The following is an 8,155-nucleotide window of genomic DNA, read 5'->3' on the forward strand; positions in this document are numbered from 1 at the left end:
CACTCACTCTTCCATACTGCCCTTTGCTCAGATGGCCACATATGATGTTCTTCGCTTGAGAATCGAGTTGCTTGAATCTCTTCACATCGGTAGCGTTCAGTGAGGGTGAGACCGAGGGAACACCATTTTCCACAACATACCAGAGATCGTTATCAATTGCCTCAAGATGCATTCGCATCTTATTCTTCCAGTAGGGGTAGTCTGTCCCATCGAAGGTAGGATAGCCAGCAGAGACCTTGATCATACCTGCGGTCGACATAACTAAAACTCCAGGCGGTTAAACCAAAATCACACAGAACAAGGGAGTATCTTGCTCTGATACCAATTGAAAGTGCGTTATATCGACTAGGGGGTGAATGGGCGATTTTTATGAATTCTTCACTAAGGAATTTGCCGGGGAGGAAATTCCTTAGCGAAGAACTACTTGCAGCGGAATAAGTACTCAAAAGTATGCATAGCAGAACACAAGCGTGGTCATCATGATGAAATGAAGACAAGCACAGAGTACATAAAGCGTAAACACAGGATAACACAGGATGAAGATAAACAGACTGAAGAAATTGAACTGAGGAAATTGAGAAAGTCTTCAGTCAAAGTCTTCAAACACGAACAAGCGCACAACACAGTAATGAGGAAATGAAAGAGTTGAGGAAATAGAACCAGTTAGCTTGGTGAAGACAATGATTTGGTAGACCAGTTCCAACTGCTGTCTCAGTTGTACATCTGGTTGGAGCGGCTAGGTATTTAAACCTGAGGACACACAGTCCCGGACACACAGTCCTCACCGTATTCTCCTTGAGCTAAGGTCACACAGACCTCGTCCAATCACTCGTGGTAAGTCTTCAGGTGACTTCCGAACCTTCACAAACTCGGTCACTCGGCAATCCACAATTCCTCTTGGATGCTCTAGACCATGACGCCTAACCATCTGGAAGAAGCACAATCTTCAAAGGTAATAAGCCTCGGATCCACGCAGGATCAATCTCTTCAGTGATGCTCAATCACTTTGGGTTTGTAGGTGTTTGGGTTTGGGTTTTCCTCACTTGATGATTTTTGCTCAAAGTCCTCGGAGGATGGGATGCTCTCAATTGACAAGTGTTAGTTTCTCTTGGAGCAGCCAACTAGCTAGTGGTTGTAGGGGGCGGCTATTTATAGCCTGGGGAGCAGCCCGACATGATAAGACATAAATGCCCTTCAATGATATGACCGTTAGGTGGGAAGATATTTTGGGACAGCTGGCGCGTAGCACAGCAACGGTCGGAATTTTGAGTGTCTAATTCCTCAGGGCTATCATATTCCTCACTATGTAGGCAATCCGCACTGGCGAATTCCTAACTCCTCAGTCAGAACAAATTCCTCAGAGACCAGAAGAACTTCGTCTCTGTCACTGAAGAATATGACTGATCTGTATGAGATTTCCAATGGCTTCACTCGAAGGGATTGGTAGGTTTAGGATTTTGAGTTGAGCATCACATGGAAATTTTTCCTTAGTATTTCCTCGACCCTCTTTAACAGTATGGTGTTTCCTATGACTCAAGAAAGAGAAAATGAAACTATGGAAACAAAAGTCTTCACGCTTCATGTTCCTCGAATGAATACCAAGTCTTCAGGGTTACACCAATTTCTTCACTTTCAAAGTCTTCAGAAAGTCTTCAGAAATACAAAGTCTTCAGTTGAAGAACTTCATTTTTAGGGGTCGACTTTCTCTGTAAATATCAAACTCCTCATAGACTTATAGACCTGTGTACACTTACAAATGCATTAGTCCCTTAACCTATAAGTCTTCAATACACCAAAATCACTAAGGGGCACTAGATGCACTTACACACCTCTCCCTATTTCCTCGAAGATACGCTCCACAATTGATCTAGAATTGTGACACGAAGACCAGAGGTTGACAATCTCGAAACAATATGTTTTCATCACCACATGCGAGAAGCCCCTCAACTATGCAAATATAACATCTTCTCGCAAAGCTAGCACCTTAATGATGAAAGGATTGGAGATACTTGGAACCGGTTTACTCCAAGCTCCCTCAAAGGAGAGGTGAGATCTCATGACACCTCCTTGCCCTCCATTCTGAGCACCAGAATCAGTGGATCCACCTGTATTGACTTCTATCCCTCTTGGACCAGGCCGCCGCCAACACTAGCCTACTGATACGTCCATTTTGCATCATGCTTTTATATCGATATTTATTGCATTATGGGCTGCCACTACACATTATGTGACAATACTTATGCCTTTTCTCTCTTATTTTACAAGGTTTACATGAAGACAGAGAATGCCGACAGCTAGAATTCTGGGCTGGAAAAGGAGCAAATATTAGCGACCTATTTTGCACAACTCCCAAAGTCCTGAAACTTCACGAAGGCACTTTTTGGAATTAATAAAAAATACTGGAGAAAGAATCAACAGAAGGGGGCCCACACCCTGGCCACGAGGGTGGGGGCGTGCCCTACCCCCCTGGGCGCGCCCCCTGTCTCGCGGGCCCCCTGGCAGGCCTCCGGTGCCCATCTTCTGCTATATGAAGTCCTTCGCCCTGGAAAAATTAGGAGGAAGCTTTCGGGACGAAGCGCCGCCGTCTCGAAGCGGAACCTTGGCGGAACCAATCTAGGGCTCCGGCGGAGCTGTTCTGCCGGGGAAACATCCCTCCGGGAGGGGGAAATCGTCACCATTGTCATCACCATCGATCCTCTCATCGGGAGGGGGTCAATCTCCATCAACATCTTCACTAGCACCATCTCCTCTCAAACCCTAGTTCATCTCTTGTATCTGATCTTTGTCTCAAAACCTCAGATTGGTACCTGTAGGTTGCTAGTAGTGTTAATTACTCCTTGTAGTTGATGCTAGTTGGTTTATTCGGTGGAAGATCATATGTTCAGATCCTTTATGCATATTAATACCCCTCTGATTATGAACATGAATATGATTTGTGAGTAGATACGTTTGTTCCTAAGGACATGGGAAAAGTCTTGTTATAAGTAGTCATGTGAATTGGGTATTCGTTCGATATTTTGATTAGATATATGTTGTCTTTCCTCTAGTGGTGTTATGTGAACATCGACTACATGACACTTCACCATTGTTTGGGCCTAGGGGAAGGCATTGGGAAGTAATAAGTAGACGATGGGTTGCTAGAGTGACAGGAGCTTAAACCCTAGTTTATGCGTTGCTTCGTAAGGGGCTGATTTGGATCCATACGTTTCATGCTATGGTTAGGTTTACTTTAATTCTTCTTTCGTAGTTGCGGATGCTTGCGAGGGGGGTTAATCATAAGTGGGATGCTTGTCCAAGGAAGGGCAGTACCCAAGCACCGTTCCACCCACATATCAAATTATCAAAGTAACGAACGCGAATCATATGAGCATGATGAAAACTAGCTTGACGATAATTCACATGTGTCCTCGGGAGCGTTTTCCTTTATATAAGAGTTTGTCGAGGCTTGTCCTTTGCTACAAAAAGGATTGGGCCACCTTGCTGCACCTTATTTACTTTTGTTACTTGTTACGAATTACTTTATCACAAAACTATCTGTTACTGATAATTTCAGTGCTTGCAGAGAATACCTTACTGAAAACTGCTTATCATTTCCTTCTGCTCCTCGTTGGGTTCGACACTCTTACTTATCGAAAGGACTACGATAGATCCCCTATACTTGTGGGTCATCACCTACAAGGACACATCGTTGATCTTGAGGTATTTCCAACACCGATAGATCATACCCACTTGATAGCCTGGATAGGATGAAATTTCTCCTGATCATGCGCCCATCTGTTCCAAGATGTCCAGATAGGGTGCATTACAGTTATGATTTTGTTTCTATCTGTATCAGAAAACCTCTTGTCTAGCACTATATCCTTTGTCCAAGTATCGTGGTGCAAATGAGATAGTTTGACATAAAGTTCCTCTTTGGCCGCAACCCAATAGTTTTTGGCATGGGAACGAGACACAAGGGTGTGCATCAGATCTTCGTCCATTGCTTCGCAACGGTCACATCTTTTAATTTTGCCCGATATGGTTACATTTTCAAAGTGGCATGATCAAGGAGAATTCCCCTTAGCACTCTCCAAAAAACCCCGAACTTTCCGGAGGACTTTGAGCTTCCAAAGAGCATACCATAGCTATGATTCCCATGATGAAGTTCCTGCTACCGTTCCTTCCTCTAGGGCATGTTGCTTGTTCCGAGTCAAGAGAGCACAATGAGATCTGAGACATACGTCAATGGATCATTGTCAAGGCGCCCCATAGGCTTAAAATTAGATTCGGTGGGGATCCATTGGTCTTCCTAGAAGGATATTGTTGAGTAGTTGCTAACTCGTTTTATCAATCCCACAAGAAGCATTACTCGTAGTTATAATTGCCTTCCAAGTTGCTGAAGCTGGCAATGGGCATGTGCATGCCTAAAATCACAATAAGGAAAATACTTTCCCTTCAATACTCTCGAGCATAGGGACCCCAGATGGCTCAAGAGGTGTCATCCTTGTTTGCCAAGAACTGCTAGATTGTTTTTTTAAATCTCAAAAATCCATGTCACCCTTTGCCTTTAGTGCTACAAGCTTCCCACAAGATAGCCATTGTAAGGATCTTTCTTCAATGGAGCTGCTCCACCAATATTTTTGCCATGCTTGATGTCGATTGTCTACAAACTTTTTTTGTTAGTTGAAGCAACTCGTGCTATATAATGGGATGGCCTGAAAAACCGACTTCAGAAGAACTTCTCTACCGGCCCGGGCAAGGTTTCTTTCCAACCAACCCTGCATCTTACCAAGACTCCTTTCACCAATATGGTTAAAGCTGCCACTCGCGACTTTACCAACTATCATCGGGAACCGAAGATACCTTTTTGTAAATGCCTCGACATGAATACTCAGGGTTTGGTTCATTTTATTTTCCGGACAAGCTGAGAGGCATTGAGACTGAAATATATGGAGCTTTTCTCTCGATTCAGTGCTTACCTCAAACACTTAGCATAGTGTTGGAAATATGCCCTTGAGGCAATAATAAATGTGCTATTACATTTCCATGTCAATATCAAAGCTTGTTTTTCTGTGCTATAATCGCATTGGTTCTTGAATATGAGATTTAGAGAAAACTCCATTGCATGCGTGGAAATATAAACACTAAACGAATCACGGGCTTCTTACGTCTTGAAACAATTTTGAGTTTATGCTTTTTACTTTCCATTTTTCGCTGGTGTTTTCTTCATCTACCGACACACCTGAATGTATGTTGCAGATGTATGAGAACCCTTGATTATAAACTAATTTTTTCTCTAACAATAATAACCTCCCTAACTGTAGGTGTGCAACTTGATAACATAGAAGTTGCAACACTGCCACATCTTCTTGGAGTCAATACCCAAGGTTATATGTCCCATGTGTGTAGATATTTCAATGGCATGTCGAACCACAAACATAGGTTAAAATTTTGTTGTGCACCAAACAGTTTCATAATGCCCATTCGGAAGAGATTGTTGGTTTTCTCAAGGCCAGAGTGATCATAGGGGCATGTAGTTGTGTATTTCTGCATGATTGATTATTACCTTTCACCTCAAGTAGGGGAAGATATTTGGAACATATATTAGAAGCTACTATCTCTAGTCTTTAGTAATTCGAAAATACAAATATTCAATGCCTAAGACACACCCTCTGTAACGAAATATAAAACATTTTTTTGGTGTAGTTGGCTAAAAAAACGTCTTACATTTTGTTACAATGGGAGTACTATGTTAGTTGACCAGGTAGGTCAGCCCTCCTATAACTACTAATTTCCATATTTGCTTTACTTCAGATGCAATAGTTTCTAAATAACTTTTTAGAGAAAAAGGAACAAAAAAGCATAGTTCAAAAATTCTATAACAAAAGACAAACCAAATTCATTTGATCTTATCCCGTGTTCTTATAGATCATGAAATTTGTAATTCCACTATGCAGATGCACCAAATGCTGATCAGAGTTACTCCGGTCCATCACAAAAACAAATTACCCATACATAAAAGTATCTTTTCAACACCCCATCCCTAAAAAAATATAAGATGCTTTTGACTTTTCATAGTCTCCAATACATGGTTTTGACCATAAATTTCTGTTGTAATACGACTAAAAGATTGCAAAGAGGTAAATAACGTGGATGCAAGGCAAATGCCATATATTTTTCTTGCATGCCCAATCCATATAGCTGTACACGTGTAGCGGTCAAAGTTTTGAAACGTTGACTGCAAAATAATCATGTGCCATACCACTAGATAGATGCAGTATGTTTCAGTATTGATGGACAATAAATTTAAACTAATGTTCATGTATTTTGAAATCTGTTCATGCATTCACACAACATGAAAAACTTAATTATGCGAACTTTTTCCCCGCCAAATATTTATAAAAAAAACACTACTAAAACAAACAATAACAACCGATGAAAATAGCATTGTTGGGATATTTACACAAAATATAGCTATTGGCATATGTTGATGGTATACAAACACGAAATAAAGGATGTATAATTTAGGAAATAAAAAAAGTTTGAGATGAAATCTCAATCTAAAAAAAGAAAGAGAAATAAAATTAGAAACTGGAAAGGAAAAAAAACTTATGATACTCGTTTTGGCTTTTTTAGTAACGTTTGGGCTTTCTAAAGCTGCTAATGCCAGCGGCGGAAAGTAGAATTTCTCGCATTCGTTTGGGCTTTCGTATAAGCTGCTAAAGCCTGGCCGAGTTAAGGGTCCTCTATAAAGGCCACAAGATAGGCCCATTAAACATCCTGAGTCTGAGTTCATGCAGAGTGAGTCCAGCTCAGCTCGCATGTGCATGTGGCCGGTTAGTAATGGATGGAACCCCCTCTCGTTAGGGTTTAGGTCCTCTCGGCGGCGGCGATAAGACCCCGTAGAGAATTTTCTTCCCTGCTTTCCCCCCACCGCGCCTCATCGCAGCTGGAGCCCTGGGCTCTGGTCAGTGCATCGGGTGCTGGGGAACGACTAGGGTAGCCACCGCCCGGGGAACGTCGAATCTCGGGCAAGAGATCTGATGGAGGATGTGGCTTCAGGCTCGGGTACGGCGACAGCCGAGCTGGAGGCCATGATGGAAGAACTAGGTTTGAAGGAGGATGACTTGCAGGATGTGATCGTTGATGACGCTGAATTGGTAACAGAAGAAACGCGGTGGATGGCGATCGCCCGGGTTCATACAGATAAGTCATACAGCCAGTACTGGTTCTATCGCAACTTGAGGGTAGCTTGGGATCTTGCTCAGGAAGAGAAAATCCGTCCGCTAGAGGATAATCTGTACACGCTAAAGTTCTCATGTCTTGGAGATTGGGAACGGGTCATGGAGGAGGGACCATGGACGTCCAAGGGCAAGGCGGTGGTTATAGCCCCATATGATGGATATACAAGACCGTCCTCAATTGTTTTGAACAAGATAGATATTTGGATGCAGATTCATGATCTGCCCGACGGCTTCTTTCCCAAGATCAAGGCGTTATCGGCAACAGTGGGCGAGTTTATATATGCTGAGCCAAAGTCGCATGATTTTGAAGGTAATTTTTACCGGGTTCGCGTAAAGATCGATGTTACAAAGCCTCTAAAGAATGCGGTGTCGCTCGTAGTAAGACAGAAGAGGGAGATTTTCAGGGTAAAGTATGAAAGGCTGCCGGATTGGTGCGCGGTCTGTGGCCATCTGGGTCGTCTGTTCAAGGAGTGCGGAGACGGTGTTCACCCTCCAAAAGCTCTGGTTTTCAAAGACCTCAGAGCTACATGGTTCCGTGGAGCTGGACCGGGTCCGGCTGGTGGACGAGGTAGGGGCAGAGGTCAGGGACGTGGAGGAGGCCGCTCTGGGCGTGGTTCCGGGCGCGGGAGCGCGCATGGCAAGGAGGATGGCTATGATCCAGAAGTAGATGATGTTGATGCTACTATGACCGAGGCAGATGGCAATAGGAAGCGTGCATCAGAAAGAGGAGAGTTGATGGTCCCTGCAGCAACCATTACAAAAGCCACAGTACATGCAGCACCCCAAGCTCAGCCACCAAGCAATCTTTTGGCTTTGCCCCCGTCACAAATCCCTCCTAGCCCCACGTCAAAGCAAGACCCAAAGAGGATCCGACCAACATCTGAAAAAGTCTCTGCGACAACAACTTCAACTTTTGGCAAGAGTTCTGAAGT

Source organism: Triticum aestivum, chromosome 2D (genome assembly GCF_018294505.1).
Source record: "Triticum aestivum cultivar Chinese Spring chromosome 2D, IWGSC CS RefSeq v2.1, whole genome shotgun sequence".
Classification (NCBI taxonomy): domain Eukaryota; kingdom Viridiplantae; phylum Streptophyta; class Magnoliopsida; order Poales; family Poaceae; genus Triticum; species Triticum aestivum.